Below are 16,647 nucleotides of genomic sequence, written 5' to 3'. Positions count from 1 at the left end.
GATGTGTGTGAAAGAGAGTCGAGAGTCTGTTGTGGTTTTAACGTGAGCCCAGCCCCTCCCCCACAGACTGTGAAATTATGTATGCCCATTTTGTAGTCATGAGTGAGGGAGGGAGCCATTGGTGGTGAGGTGGGCGGCAGGCGAAAGGACAGATGAGATTAGGGACCATCTGCGAACCAGGAGAAAGTTGTTCAAAGTGAGTCTCAGAAGCACACCAAAAAAAAAGAAAAAAAGAGAGGAAAAAAAAACGCTTACAGACGAGCGAAGCAGCCCAATAAGTTGTAGGGAAACTCCGAGCGCACAGCGATGGACGGAAGGCGCCCGCACGAACCGAGAGCGTCCCGAACGTGGCGGGTGGGGGTGGGGTGGGGGCTCCCTTCACTCGGTGGGGGATGGAGAGGGGCGCCCTGAACAGCTGGCCGAGCAGTGCAGGCTCTGAAAACCTCTTCCTGGCCAAGTCACTGGGTCCCCTAGGTCGGCCTTGAATTTCTCCCTTTCTTGTGTGCAAGGTTGGGGCTGGGGGCCAGTTCAAAAGTAGAGTAGCCCCCCCTTATGCGGGGGCGGAACTTCGTCCAAGACGACACCCCTCCACCCCCCACCCCCGAAGGTGCCTGAAACCTTGGATACTACCCAATCCTATATATACTTTTTTTCCTATACGCACATACCTATGATGAAGTTATAAATTAGGCACAGTAAGGGATTAACAACTAATAAAATAGAGCAATTACAGCAATAGACTTGTGAATGTGGTCTCTGGGAAGATCACTGGCCCAGCTGGCGTGGCTCAGTGGTTGAGCCTGGACCTATGAAGGAGGTGATGGTTCGATTCCCTGTCAGGGCACATGCCCGGGTTGCGTGCTGGGTCCCCAGTGTGGGGCATGCAGGAGGCAGCCGATCAATGATTCTCTCTCATCATTGATGTTTCTCTCTCTCTCCCCCCCTCCTCTTCCTCTCTGAAATCAATAAAAACCTAATTTTTAAAAGAAATATCACTGTACTCACCCTTTTTCTTGTGATGACATGAGATGATAAAATGCCTCCATAATGAAATGAAGTGAGGTGAATGACTAGGCGTCGTGACACAGTGTTAGGCGTCTACTGACCGTCTGACCATATATATGTCAGAAGGGGGATCATCTGCTGTGGGTAACCCTGGATCATGGAGCTATGACAATGTGGATGGTTGGGGAAATTTATTATTTTTGGACTGTGGTTGACCTTGGGTAACTGAAACATAGAAAACCAAGCCCCAGATGAGGGGAGAACTACTGTACAGCAATTCCTCCCTTCTCACCCATCTGCAGCTCAAGACTACATTCCTCTTCTTCGGGAGCCTCTAGTTGGAGCCTCAAGGTACAGCCTAAGCCATTTCAAGCTCCCCCTTCTCAGCAGAGGCCCCAGGAGGACAGACACGCGAGGCACTAACAGATTCAGCTAGACTTGGACAGACAGGAGAAAGCCATTGAAAAGCAAACATCTGTAAAGGTGACTGTCATAAGTACCAAGCTCAGTGGGCCAGGGTGGCTTAGAAGCCAACAGAAACTGGGTCGTCTGGATGGTAAGTGAGGTCAGAGAGATCCGTGCAGAGCACAGGTGGGATCTGAAGAAGGAATCAGATTTGGAATGAGCTAGGATAGGTGGAGAATAAGAGATGGTAGTCAGGAGGGGGGAAACTTGTCCACCTTCCACCTCCAACCCGACTAGAGCTAAAAGGTGCAGAGAATGATGCCCACAGCTAGATCCCATAGCAGTGAAGAGTCCCTGCAGCTTTTCTGACAAGAGGAGATGGGTGGGTAGTTTGGGAAGGTTAGCCTGGTTTCCGTTTGCAAGACAAATAAATCTGAAAGAGCAGAGGAGCCGAAGGTGAATGCTCCCCGGGGAGGCTGTCTGACCAATGGCACTTGTCAGAAGATCTGGACTTGGAATATGGTTCCATCAGGACCTCAAACAAGCCACTTAGCCCCAAGAAGCCTGTTTTCTTATTTGCAAATTAGGCGTGACGACACCTGCCCTCCCAGGCCCTGGAATACCAGCATCTCTTAAGGATCATCTCATGCCGTGGATGCCTGGCTTCCAGCCAAAGTCAGCGGGGACATACTGGCTGGAACCGGTGCTGGTATGATGAGGTCAAGAGATCTGCTCTGAAGGAGAGCCCACCATCTCCTGGGGCTCAGCACCGTTCTGAGCAAGCGAGCCCTGAACAGGGAGGAGGACTCCAAATCGGAGTGCCTTCTCCAAATAATTCTTGGGGAGTACAGACTTCCCTCTCCCAACCCCGCTGAGACCCAGAATCCATGCAGCAAAGAGGAGCCATTCGACAAAACACAGACCCTTCTCTCAACCATGTTTCAACTCAAAGTATCTACGTAGTACACTTTCCCAGGAGATTCCCCAAGCAGAGATGAGCAGCCCTGAATTCAAACCTCTTGCCTGCTCCCACCCTTTATGGGATGTAATATGACTTGCTTAGCTGCTTCTCTCACTGCTGCCTCCTCAGCATCCAGGCCCTGTCAACAGGCCACTTTAGACCTCACCCTAGGCCTCCTCTCAAAATGAAGTCTGAATTCTGGCTTGGCCGGCTCTTTTTAATAACACTACCTCATCTATGGCATCTCCCTTTCCATTATTACATGGCTAACCCCCTTCGCTTCTACACTCTGTTGGTATTGGGGCTGCTTCATCCAGGACTCAGAGTGCCAGAACAGACACAGTCTTCAGTTTCACTTTCTCTTGGCTAACTTAACAAGTAGCCTCCCTCCAGCTGCCAAACTTCCTCATTCTCATTCTTTAAAATTAAGCTCACATCTTACGTCTTCTACACAGCTCCCATCTTTAGCAAAAGGAAGCCCAAACTCAAAGGTGTCCCCTCGCAACCGAGGGTACCGTCCCTCTCCTGTAGCTATGGGGCAGAAAAGGTTACCCTCTTCTATTCTATCAGAGATGTGTGCCTCTGCTCAGCGGGCAGACAGACCCCAAAGCAGAAAAGATGCCAAGATCTAGGGCAAGGGGGGCTTTGGTAAAAGGTCAGGAAAAACCCAGGGCAGCCTTCAAGGATCCTTAGGTCACATTTGTCCTCCACCTTCCAGTGTAACCCTCTCAGGGTGACTACTGGGGTAGATCTTTTGATTGAGATAAAGATAGTCAACCTAAAAAAAGCAGGGCCATGTAAAGCAGCCAAGTTCTTGAAAATGTCATAGAAAGTATGTTGAAAGGAGGAACTCCTAGAGGAAAAGAAGATCTGGTGGATGTCAAGAGCCTAAAAGAAGTGTTGGAGAGGAAGCATCCAGCATGGTCCAAAAGAGGGTGACCTGAAAGAGAGGGCACATTTCCTGTTTGGCAGGCAGGGAGCGGTGACTCAACAGGCCTGCTGAAAATGGCTCTGAAGGACACCTGACTCTTCGCCCTGATCCTGTATTCATCAAGCAAACTTCTAACTTTAATTTTCCAGTGACTCTGATACCAGGAAGTTGCCAGAAACAGCAGGACAAAAACAAACAACACAGCAGGACAAGTTCAGGGATCTGTGTGGCACAGACACGGCCTGTAATACGTTGGTAAATTTAACATTCTGGTATATGTAACCCTCCCGCGTCTCTGAGGAGCATGATCATGGTAAGTTAATTTGACTTTCCAGCTCACAGACCTGAGATGATACACAAGGCCATGATACCCCGCCAAAGGGCAGCCATTTCCCCCAGTTCAGGTGGGAATGCCATGACTGCCTGACTGGTTCTAACTCCAAGTCCAGCGTTCAGTTCATGCTCTGTCATAAAATCCAGGGCTCACAGGATGTGGGCAGGTTATCTTACTTCCATCAAACCTGGCATTTACCACCTGGCTCCCTTTACTCAAAATCACAGAAGCCACAATCCCTAGGAAGCCACCTGCAAAGCCGCACATTGGGGAGACACAGTCTATTTTCTGCCCCACAAACATTCCTACTGACCTCAAGGCCAGGGAGACCTTACCCAGACAAAAGACCATGAGATAAATATGGATGTCTATTCTGATCCTGTCCTCCCACCTACAGCTGGACAGCCTCAGAGCTACACACTAGACCTCTGACTACCTCCTGACTACGTCAACAGTCTGTATGGCACTCAAGGCCCCCACAATCCACAGCACTTACGTCATGCGTCATGCTCCCCACACTCTGTCTGCCTACTTACTATTCCCCAAATATGTGGGGGTTTTGTGCCTTTGCTCATACTCTCCTTGCTCCTCCCCTTCAACTCCCACCAGCCCAAATCCTACTTATCCTTCTGGCCCACTTCACCATTACCTCCACCATGAACATCTCTCTAGACCTGAACTGTCCAATAAGGTAGAAATAATTCAGTTCCTCATCTGTACCAGCCACATTCCAAGGATCCAGAGCCACTTGGGGACGGGGGCTCCTGAAGATGGCACAGGTTTTAGAACATTTCTATCACTGCAGCAAGTCCCTCTGGACAGCGCTGCTCTGGCCCTCACCCTCATGTTCCCCCTCCTCCTCCGTGCTCCCACAGCACTTTGTAATGCCCTCTTTGCACCTGCCAATCTTTGCCTGTGCTAAGGTGATTGTGTACTCATCTTTCTCCTCCACTAGATTAAAAATTCCTAGAGGGCAGGGACTGGGTCTTACTCAGCTCCATGAAGAAGTGGTGTGGACAGCACTCCTTGCACGCTTAGAGCAGCGGTTGCCAACCGGAGGTCCGAAAGGTTGGCGACCGCTGCTGTAGACAGTCTATGCTGACTGAAACCCACCTTGTCTCATCCAGAATCCACCGGCCAAGTTCCTGCCGGGGGACAGATACTTTCCATAGCAAAATTCTAAAGGGGCTAAGAGGTCCAGGTCTAGGGCTCCCCAAAGAGGAGGGAACCTTTGTTTTCCTATTCCCCTGCAGTCCACATGGAGGCTGCAAGCAAATGACCAGGACTGAGCTGCTCCTGGTGAAGCTAAAAATAGCCACGGAGCCAACAAGGAGTTAGCAGGACTTGTTGCTAAGGAGACCAGTGTGGCAGAGAGAGCCACCAAGCAGGGAGAAAATATCAGACCTGCACCCAGAGAACAGAGGCCATGGTGGGGGGGCGGGCACTCGGAGTTGATAGGGGTCCAAGGCTCCCACCTGGAGATGGCCTGACTTCTGGCAGCTCCTGACTAATGCTCTAAGTGGGGCAAATGTTTCCTCTGTCCCTCAGTAACCCATCTCCATGGAAACCACCATGACTGGGGTGAAGTACCAGCCCCTGGAAGGAAGGCCTCTGCCTAGAGCTGGTTGTTATGGCAACATCCCCCCTTTCTGTCACTCTTTCTCTCTGCTGGCTTCTCCTGTGGGGAAAGGTGGGGGCCTGGTCTGGGCTTAGCCAGCATGACCAGGGACACCTGCTTTCTGACAAGAGTCACCTGCAAGGGGCACTTCAGAAGCTCCTGGAGCCCAGAGAGGCCAGTCCCTCCTCGGCACAGGGCAGAGCTTCCTCTTCTTCCCACGAGGCTTCACAGGTCGTCTTGTGAAGCATCCCAAACTCACTCAGGTTTAAATGTATCAGGATCACCCAAGGAGGTTTGTAAAAATACAGATTCCTGGGCTCTCTAAGGTGATCAGCAGCTTGGGTAGGGCCTAGGGATCTATTAAAACCTCCCTAGGGAATCCCAATACTGGCCAGGTGTGGAGACCACTAATGGCCTGGCTGTCTCTGTCACAATGAGGAAACTGAGGCCTAGAGGGATTGGGCCCCCTGCCCCCCACCAAGGGGCAGAGCCATTAACTGAAGAGGAAGTGGTCTGGGGAGAGGAGGGGCAGGCAGGAGATGCAGAGGGAAGCGCCCTCTGTGCACAAGCCCAAGGTGAGGCCCCATCTCCTGGGCCTTTCCCTCCTGCTTCCCCTTCAAGCCAGAACATGCTGTTGCCTTGACACTGGATTGTGATTTAAAACCGAGCCTTTCGACAAGCTGTCCCCTATGGCAGAAAGTGGAAGGTGGAGAGAGGGGCTGGGCAGTCTGGTTCCCAGAGTGTATAGAATGGTGGCAGCCCAGGCAGATGATTTGGGCTGAAAGAGAAATCCATCCTCTTTCGGAGGGAAAGCAAAAGGGTCACCATGGCAACCTGCAGTGTGCTAGCCTGGCTGGGCTCCTTGCCATCAGCCAGGAGAGGTGCAGCATTTAGGCAAACACCATGGGGCAGGGGGGCCCCACCCACCTTGCCAGTGGAGTTTTAGAACCTGAAGAGGCCATGCCCTACCTTGGAGCGCACCCCTGAGCCTGCCTGAAACACCTGCACTCCAGGGTCCAGGAGCACTGGGCCGCACGAGCCAGGCTGGGTGAGGACACTGAGGAGGTGGAGGACAGGGTGGGGGAGACGGGCCTCCACCTTTCTGTTACTCTCAGCCTAGCTGTGTGCCCAAGACCCATCCCACATGGAACCAGCCCTCATTCAAGACAGCATGCAATTGGGTAGTAAATTATGTGCTCGAGATGCTTTCTCCGCATCTGGAAGGAAAGCTGGGGAGGCCAGGATCAGCAAAGGCAGTGAGACCCAGGGGAGGGAGCCGGTAAACAAGGGATGGTGCAACCTCCCAGGTCTCTCAGGCAGGAATGGCCAGATCTCATATCTGCAATTGCATCTGCTCCCCGAGGATGAGCAGCACAGGCCTGTTCCATAGGGGGAGGCTGCTCCGCAAACCCCACTCTGCCCGCACTTTCACAGCCCGGAGCTGCGGGGTGTGCACCGGTCCACCTGTGAGTGAGGAGGTGCAGGCTGGGCAGGGAGTGGGGTAGGGGAGAGGGCGGGGGTGCTGCAGGTCCCCAGACCTCACTTGCTTCTGACCAGGAAAATCAACAGAAGCAGTGGCTGCGAGGTCCCAGACTGCTCAGGGCAGGGGTCCTCAAACTTTTTAAGTAAGTGCCTAGCCTCTTTGGATCAGCTAATGGGACCACAAATATCTGCTGAGTATTACAGATAAGATCAAAGGAAGTCAGTGAGAAGCTTGCTTGAGGACACGTCTCTAGGAGAGAAGTGATAATTTCATACCTTCAGGGGGAGGGGAGATGCCGGTCAAAAGGAACCCTGCAAACCCCACCAATGGCCCCCGGGCTGCTCTCCCCTCCCCTCCTCCACCCTGTTGCCTGGCTCCAGGGGTCAAAGGGAGGGGCTCAGGGACCACCATTCAGATGCAGGCCTGCAGACCCTCTCAAGTTTCAGGGTCCGAAGAGAAGGCTCAGGAGGCGCTCGGCCCAGGAGCATTGTGGTAAATAAACTAGGCTGCAAACAGCGGGCACGCCTATCATCTCCATCCCAAAGGAAAAATTTGAATTCCTGTACCAGGTCTTTTCCGGCCTTCTGCCCCACCCATGTTTGGACTGGTCCCCCAGGTCTGCCTGCCTTAGAGCCTGTCCTTCCTCGACTCAGCACCGAACCTTGGATTCGATCACCTGGAGAAACACCTGGGCCAGGGCCCTTCACCAAGTTCCAGAACTGAGCACTACAGAGCAGGGCCCAGGCCGGGGCAATGACAAACCTCCCAGAGGATCCCAGCGTGCAGCGAGAGCCCCGCTGTGGGTGACAGGGGGGTTGGTAGCTGATACAGTAATTGCATCTTTGGGGGACTCCTTTCTGTGCCAGATTTTGCGGACTTCAAATCATCCAAAGCGTAAGTGTTCTCAAACTTTCACAGCAATCGTCTGCACGGGGCAGAGCTACCTTTCCTGGCTACAAAACCAGATTTCTCACGGATTCTGCCCCCACTGGTTCAGACTCGGGCCTGGGAGTGCGCCTTTTAGCTCACTGCCCAGTGCGATGGAGCAAGACACAAACCCACCCTGTAAGAAACACTGAATTCTGAGAGGATCTTCGGTATGTATAAGACATGTCCAACTCAATTTCAGTTTTGTTGATTTTTCCCCCCCACAAAGTTGCCTTTCAAACAGCGTCTAGGTTCAAATACAGAAGCGACTGAACTGCTTTATTCCTATTTTTACTTAATCCACCTGAGTTGGAAGTGAAAATATTTATACTGCCCATCCTTGACTAAAGATGAATGGGCAAGAGTCATATATGCATCTGTGAAGGATATGAAAGAATGGCAAGTGGGAAAAGTGGTGAAATTCACACACACACACACTCAGTTGTCAGGGAGGGTATAAACTGAGAGGTGAGGGACGAGGACGGCCACATAGACTTGGGGGAGGGGGTTAGAAAGGGCTCCACTGATAGGTGGAAAGGGGAGCTTTAGTTCCCCAACTCCTTTTGGAGTCTCTCCTGGTTGCCAGCTGCTCCCAGACACCCCAAGTGTCTGTCCCTCCTGTCCTGCTCCTCCCAATGCGGGCGGCTCTCCTGCTTCAGCAGTTCCCTCCCTGCACTCAAGCCTGCACTTGCCCTCCACGTCCATGACTCCGTTTGAGCTGCCTGCTCACCCTCTCCCCATGGACAGCCGACCTGCTGGCTTCTCAACAGCAGCTTGTCCAAAACCCAACTCAAAGCCCACCCCCTTCTAAGAGAACATCTTCATGATGTTGAGGTAGGCAGAGAATTCTTAGAGATACACACACACACACACACCAGTAAAAGGGGGGAAAGGGTAAATTGGATTTTATTAAAATTAAAAGCTTTGGCTCATCAAAATACATCCGTAAGAGAATGAAAAGTCCGTGTCCCCTTCCTGTCCCAAACCTGCTTTTCCTCCACGGTTCTCCAGTTCAGGTAATGATACCCTCCCCCACTCCACAAATACCAGGCAGGTTTCTCCCTTTCCTTCAACCAGAGACAAGTTCTACCACTTCTATCAAGCCTGATTCCCATTACCTGGACCCTCAAAGCCAAATGCAATGCCCTCCTAACTGGTCCTACTTCAAACATCCCCTCTCTGGGCCCCTTACAGCGCGGCCAGGGTTATCTTCCTATTATACACACTCCGTGCTCTCACATTCCAGCTCCCTACTGCACAATGAAGCCTAAATTTCTCACTATGACATGGCGACCTTTGACAATCTGACCATCTTCCTTTGTAGTTTTATCTCTTCTTATATTTCCTCCCCAACTCCCACACCCTAGTTACCAGATCTCTTGCTGTTCCCTAAACAACCCAGAAGTTTCATGCCTCCTTCTATTTGTCCTCAGGGGTTCCTTTCCCTGAAATGCCTTCCTCATTTATTCCTATTGGAATTCTCAAAGGACACCTCCTCCAGGAAGCTTTCCAGGAGCTCCCCCAGAAGTTCTCTGGCCTCTGACAGTGCGGCTCATGGCGAACATTCTGAACACTCCCACCTCCTCCACTAGGCAATGTGTGCACAGCGTCCAGCATCTCCTCCAGCGCCAGCTCCGTGCTGATTTAGTAAACACTGAATTCAAGTCTGTTAAATCCTTCATCTCATGCATTGGCTCCTTATAGAGTCAGAGTCCAGCCTACCACTCAATGCATGAACACCCCAGGGACCTCCCTGACAAATGGTCTGGTTTTGAAAGCAGAGAAAACATTACCATTATTTCTTTTCCATTGTCTGCCTCCTAGAAAGCGCTATGAGAATGCTTCTAAAAGTTGAACTAGCTCTAGGCCGTTTGGCTCAGTGGATAGAGCGTAGGCCTGTGGACTGAAGGGTCCCGGGTTCGATTCTGGCCAAGGGCACATGCCTGGATTGCGGGCTCCGTCACCAGTGGGGGGCGTGCAGGAGGCAGCCAATCAGTGATTCTTTCTCATCACTGATGTTTCCATCTCCCTTCCTCTCTGAAATCAATTTAAAATATATATATATATACTAAATATGCAAAAATCTTGAGGTGCTCTAGACTCCAAACTCCAGTTCTGCCCATGCGACCTCTCCACAAGGATCTCCATGTGGCTCTTACCACCTTACCTCGGGGAATCTTAGTTTCCTAATAGTAAGGTAGGGATAAGGTAGGGATAAATACAGTTCTTATAGTCATTCCAGATCATCTGTCAAATGACAAAGAATTGTACAATTTAATGATGCGTTTGATGGCGAGGGAGAACAATCCACAAATGGGGGGAGTACAGGGCCTCACAAGCAGTGGAACATTCTTCCCCAGGGATTTTGGGGGCGTTAGAAGAGGCAATGCGGAACCGGAACCGGGGCAGGATTGACTGGGAGGTCGGGATTTCCTTATAAGGCCAGCGGGTCTTGGAGTAAGGTGAGCCGGCTAAAGCTGAGTTGGAGGGCTGTGATTGGTGAATGTTAGGTTTCCTCGTCAGGTGTTCCCCGTAAGTGATTGTGACGTGGGCCGGGCCACTGGGGCGGCCTCCATTTCGTGGGTCCCGAAATATAAATGAACTGGACCACCGTTTAGGATTATGGTGAGAAGGCAGTGCTCTTGGCACAGTGCCTGGCATGCGCTAGGTGCTCAGCGACGGCCGTCCCCTTTGGCCCAGTTCAGGCTTGGCTGTGGCCGGCGGCTGGATCCTGGGTGAGTTACTACCACCCTCCCCGCCACTTGTTTACTCACCACCAAAAAATGGGGTTGTTCTAAGAGCTTTTCTCTCAGATGAAGTGATCACTCCAGTGTGCAAACAGCCCATCCACTTAAGAGACAATAGGCGCCTCACTGATGACAATTTCACGGGCGTCGGGAAGAAGGGCCAGCAGCCCCGCCAGCGCTGCTGATTGCAGGCTGTCGCCGGAGCACCTCTGAAACGTGTGCGGCCTGTGGGTGAAGTGCCCTGGGCCGTCATGCCTGCTCCAAACGGCACCTTCTCTTTGAAGGCGGATGCTGTTTTTGAGGCCGCCCTATACCAGTTCAGGTTTCCATTAGTTTGTATGTGGCGAGTGAGTGAAGAATGTCCGCCCGTCAGAACACCCTAAAGCTGCTAGTTTACATATTTTGCTAATAATCTGGTTTTAGTCCTTAATGGTCTACTTTGTGCTGCCATGTCTCATGTCTCCTATATACGAAAGCCCAGGATATCACACTTAATTCATCTATTCCCGAAGCCCCCAGCACAATGCCCCCTACTCAGTAGGCGGGTGGTGATGGCTTATTAAATGGAATATAGCGCAGCAGGAGCTGACCCGCTGGACATTCCCAGGCTGTTCTTCCCAGGGCAGACAGGAAGCACAGTCTGTTGAGACTGCAGGGCTATAAAGCCAGAGGAAGCAACATTTGCTCAGCTCACAGAAGCAACAGCGCAAATGGCCAATAAACATATGAAAAGATGTCTAGCCTCACTTATTATCTGGGAAATGCCAATTAAAATCATAACAAGATGCCATTTCCCACCCATTAGATTAGCAAAATATTGATGTTGGCAAAGGTGGGAGTCTTCTCATACCCAGTTTATAGGAGCATAAATTGGTGCTGCCCTTTTGGGAGGGCAATTTGGCAGATTCTGTAAAATGCAAAATGCACGTTCCCGTGGACCCAGCATTTCCCTTTCTAGAGAAGCACAGATGCACAAAGAGGCACAACCCGGGATGTTTACTGTTGCAATGGTTACGCAGTAAAATATTGTAAACAACACAAATGCCCAGGAAGAGAATGGTTAAATAAAACCACGGTAATCCATATGGTGGAATAGAACAGTAATTTCGTGACTAGACTGCCCAGACTTATTATAAGTGAAAAACCAAGCTGTAAAATGAAACTACGGTGTGGTTCCACTTAAAAAAAAAGGGGGGGGGGAGCCAACAACTGTGAAGCAAAAATTATGTATTTACATACACACACGGATAAATAGAAAAAACCATGTCATATATACACCAAACTGATAGCATCAGGTACCAGTGGTGGAGGAATGACAATGGGAGGGGAGGGTTTTTTACAGTAAGAACGTATCTGTGTAAAACTTAAAAAATTTAAAATTATTTTTAAAAAGTATCAAGCTGCTATGATATGCTAGCCCTGTGCTAGGAGCTTTAAATGTTATGTATTACCTTGTGAGCCCACACAACTCAGATTATTCATTCATTCAGCACATCTTTCCCTCGTCCCTCTGAAGGCCAGCCCTGGGGGCAGAGGTGTTCAGAGTGTCCGCACAGAACAAGCGCGGGCTAGGGAGAGGCAGGGACAAACGGTGAGGGCTGCTCTCCTGGAGGTGAGCCGTGCCTGGGAGAGCAGAGCACAGCCAAGTCTAGCCACAGTGGTTACGTGACGCCTAAGGCCCCACAGCTGGAAAGAGACTGGGTCCGCATTGGAACTCGCCTCCAAAGGCACCCTTCCCTTCAGGAATGTGAAGGATTCTGCTGGGCGGGAGGGAAGGGGAGGCTGGATCTGAATGTTGGGGGAGGGGAAGGGAGAAGAGACTATATTTGGGTCACATATTATTTGTTATCATCACTCCTTAATTTGTATTGAGCATCTCATATGTGTAAGGATGCACGAGTTCCTCCCTTCAGGTTGGGAGCTAGGAAAGAGACCAGTTCCTAGATCTGCAGGACATGGTATCTTGCCTTGAAATAATTTAGAATCGTGTTGGGGTGCAGACGTCACTGAGAGAGCAGTAACATCACCGGGCTATAGCTGAGTCCTAAAGCTCTAAGTGGACATATGGAGTCCACAGGCCCTCTCTCTGGCTGGATGGCTGGTCCAGCTGCTCGGCTAGGCCTCTGCTCGCAGTGCTGAGGACCCATGAAGTAATACGTGCGAGAAGCGCTTCCTAAACCCTAAGCACTCCCATGGGGCCTTTTGTTCTGATAATTAGCAGGAAGGGGATCCTAGGACTTGCCTTCCTTTGGGAGGAGGAATTGCCTCACCTTTGCCCTCCCCGCTGCTGGGGTCTGGCCAGTTCTCCCAGGCCAGGGAAGGCTCTCCCGGCTCAAGCACAGCAAAGGCGCAGTGGGAACAGCAGGAGCGCAGGGTGAAGAGTGGAGGCAGCACCTTACCTGTGGGAGCCTGCCCACACAGGTCCCCTGGCCCCACGCTATTCTCCAGTACACCTGCCAGCACCTCGGGACACCAAGGGCCGAGCTCCCTGAGAAGGTGTCCCACATTCACCAACCTCCCAACTGCTTAGCAGCCAATAAGTATTCCTTGAGCCTATTCTTTCTGCCCAGTACCAGGTTGGGTACAATGGGATAAGACATGATTAACACATAAAAAATAGTGCAAAACTACTCTATGACACTGGCTGCTACATCCAACAGTATTATCAGTGAGGGCTACAGGGCTGCAGAGAAGGGAAGAGGTCACTGTAGACTAGAGCAATCCTGGAGAGCTTCCTGGAGGAGGCAGCAGCTCTTCAACTCAACCCTGAAGAATGGATAGGAAAGCACAGCATGAAGAAAGGCAAGGAGGAGGGAAGGAGCCTGGCAAACATAAAGGGGAGACTGGTCTCTCATATTAGAGAATGGTGGTGAAGTGGGGTGGGGTGGTTGTGGCGATCACAGTGAGGGTTGAAGCCTAGAGAAACACCCAGAGGATTTCTGACGTGAAAGGGGAGACAATAGGGAGCCACTGTGTATTCTATAGCAGGGCCTGGTCATGATTAAAGCAGTTTGATCCTTAAAAGGATTAGTAAAGAGGTGCAAAGAATAAGAGCTGGGACAGACAGAAGACAGACAATAGCATCCCTGCCCCAGCAAGAATTCCCACTGCAGCCTCGGGGAAGGAAGAAATGCCCCGTTTTCCTCATCCACGTATTTTAAATTTCATTTATTTTGTGATATTCCATGTCTTCTTTAAAAAATTTTTTTTGGCGGGGGGGCAGGAGAGTCTGGGGAGGGAGGTAATCAGATGGGCAGAAAAGTAAAGAGTGGCCCTCACTTAATAATTGTGGACTAACTGACAAGGGTGGTCACTGGAAAAGGAAACTGAGCAGAGGAAGAAGGCCCAGAGGAAAGGGGCAGGTGCAGACCAGAGTCTGGTGGGAGCCCCACAGTAGGGCACACAAGCCCCAGCCCCTTCCCGCTGCTCTCGGCCCCCGAGTCGCTGTGTCCCACCGCCACAATCTTCCCTTCTTGTGCCTCAGAACCTGCAAGCTGTTCACCTCTTACTGCAATGCCCGCCCCCTCCCCTAAATCCCAGTGCCTCCCTTAAAAGCCAGAAGCCACCGCCTGCTGCTGGATGACGACCCCAGACCCCAGGCAGAGTAAGTCTAAGTCCCGTGGGGCGTTGCTCTTCTGAGGTACCCGAACCCTCATCCTATCCTGGGACAACTGAGTCCTCTAGGCTTCCAAGCAGCCCTGGTATCTGCACAGCACTCAGATGTGGGGGGCTCTGGGAGTGAGCTCAAAAACTGTGCTCTGCAGGGGCTTGTCAAGAGCAGGTGTCTCGTTCCGGGTGAGGAAATGCTGGCTGGACCTGCAGGTGACACAGCGGGGGGGGGGATGTCTTTTGGGGAGGAGGGCAAGGCAAAGGATCTATGACAGCACAGAAGCAGGAAGGAGCTCAAGACAGGCGGAGGCTGGGGGCAGAGATCTGGGGGTGCCGCAGCTGAGGGACAGAGGAGGACGCTGAGGAGGTGCAGCCGAGGAACTGGGAAAGAACCTCAGGGACAAGGGCAGGAAGGCCTCCGGAGGCAGTTTCAGAAGAAAGGGTCAAATGCCAGAGAACCACTAGAGATGGAGGGAGGAAGGATTCACCCTGGGTAAGTAAGCCACTTAGAAATCGGGGCTGATGGGGACAGTGACTACTCTTCAGTCTGAGGGGAGCTTGGGAATCTGGAAAGATACCTGTCTCCCCAACATCCTGTTACCTGCAGCCAGTCCTCCCCCAGCCCCTGGCAGAGCCCCAGAGGGTAAGTGTGGTCTTCCAGCCCCGTCCCACGTGGCAGTGGGAACCTGAATGCTAACCCCATCCCACCCCATTCCCTGCCTGAGCTTGTGGCCAGCGTACAACTCCGCACCCTGGACTCCCCGCTTGAAAATGAGGGGATCGCCAGTTCCGACGCTTGTATGAGAAGTCATGCAATTGTTTGCAGACGTCTCTGGTTATATCCTATGAACAGAACAATTTTACTCGCAGAAATGTAGTTTGTAGATCTCTATATCTCAGGTTGCACAGATCTAAAATATTGTAAATTAAATCAACTTTTGGAGTTTTTTCCTGTTAATACTCATTGGTTACCTATACTGGCTGGGTTTACGATTTTCTAGAAAAGCTTCTGATGACTGTGGAAGCTGGGTGACATAAGCTCATGGGGGTTCAGTATACTACTCTCTCTGCTTCTGTGGGAGTTAGAAAAGGTTCATGACAAACAAGTCTTTAAATTTTAGTAGAAAAAACCCCCCCAAAAAATTTAGTAGAAAACTTAAAATTGAGAAAATGTATCTATTATCTTAACCTTTCCAGCAAGTTAAGAAAAGACCTCTTTTATTGCAATGGAAGGCCTTCAGGGGAGCACAGTTTGAGGACTGTAGAATTTCTAGAAGCTTTCTTAGGTCTAAAAGTCCTTAAGTCTAGCTTCCAGCCCCAAGGCTAAGGAAGGGCAGAAAAAGCACCACGCATCCATAACAAGGGGTTAAAAAGCAAAGCCCCGCCCACGGTCCCAGGGAGCCTGGAGTGGGGCAATTGACCCGACGGGTAGAACAGCCCAGTTCCCAATTTCCATCCCAAAGATCACACGTCATGCTCAGCGGCAAGTCCCTCTCTCCTCCTAGACTTGGACTGGCTGCCCCTTTCTAGGCTCTTCCGGGGAAAGTAATCTCTTCCTTCCTGGATCCTGAAAGAACTGGAAACAATCAAGTCGCCAAACCCCCACCCTGTTTTGACTTTCTCTAGAGTCTAGAGCAGTGGTTCTCAACCTTCTGGCCCTTTAAATACAGTTCCTCATGTTGTGCCCCAACCATAAAATTATTTTCGTTGCTACTTCATAACTGTAATGTTGCTACTGTTATGAATCGTCATGTAAATATCTGATATGCAGGATGGTCTTAGGCGACCCCTGTGAAAGGGTCGTTCGACCGCCAAAGGGGTCGCAACCCACAGGTTGAGAACCGCTGGTCTAGAGCAAACCCTGGAACGATGTACTGAGGATCACGCCTTCCTCTGTAGGCCTGGGGTACAGACAGTGAGAGTGAAGGCGAAATGCCCCAGGTGGTGGCAATTCACAGCCTTTCACGTTTCCCTGCCTTCCTCTGCTCATCACACACGCAGGAGAGCAGCCACACCCACTGGGCTTCCTTGGGCCTCTCCCTCCCCATCGCCCGCCCTCCGCTCACTGCTGCCCTCCGAGGGCTGGCTCGCACCCGCCGCACGACCCCCACGGAAGCTTCTCTCAGAAAAGTCACCAGCTCCCTCCAGTTCGTCAGACGCAATGGGCATGAATCAACGAATTCAGCTTCCGCAGGGCAGGTGGCCACTCTCCCCGGAAAACCTTCCCTCCGAGACCCACACTCTCCCCTTGGCTTCCTCCCAGGCCGCTGCTGTCCCCACCCGCCACCCTTCTCTAGAGGACCTTAAATGCAGGGGTTCCTGCAGCCCAGACCTCCCTCTGCCCAGGCCCCGGCACCTCAGTATTTCAACAGGAACTCTTGATTCCCAAACCTGTTCCTCCCTAGTCTTCCCCGTCAGAGGACAAGGTACAACAGCCACAGCACTCAGGCAGGACCCCTGGGGTTGTCTTTGAGTCCTTCCATTTGCTCCTGCAGCCTCCCATCCATCAGCACACGCTACTGGTTCCAACTCCAACCTCCGTCTCCCTTGCTGCCTGGAGTCCACTTCAAATTCTCTTCTCTTGCACAGAGACCATCCAGTGTGCTCAGATTCAACCAGCTTTTGGA

At 51.5% G+C, this 16,647-nt stretch overlaps 1 protein-coding gene across 1 annotated transcript in view; it reads right to left on the bottom strand.

The window, feature by feature from the left end:
* Positions 1-16,647, bottom strand: part of DNMT3A (DNA methyltransferase 3 alpha) — a 69,751-nt gene that overhangs the window by 22,525 nt on the left and 30,579 nt on the right. The window lies entirely within an intron of this gene.

The sequence above is a fragment of the Myotis lucifugus genome, unplaced genomic scaffold (genome assembly GCF_000147115.1).
Source record: "Myotis lucifugus unplaced genomic scaffold, Myoluc2.0 scaffold_94, whole genome shotgun sequence".
Taxonomy (NCBI): domain Eukaryota; kingdom Metazoa; phylum Chordata; class Mammalia; order Chiroptera; family Vespertilionidae; genus Myotis; species Myotis lucifugus.
This window is presented reverse-complemented; position numbering and strand designations above follow the sequence as displayed.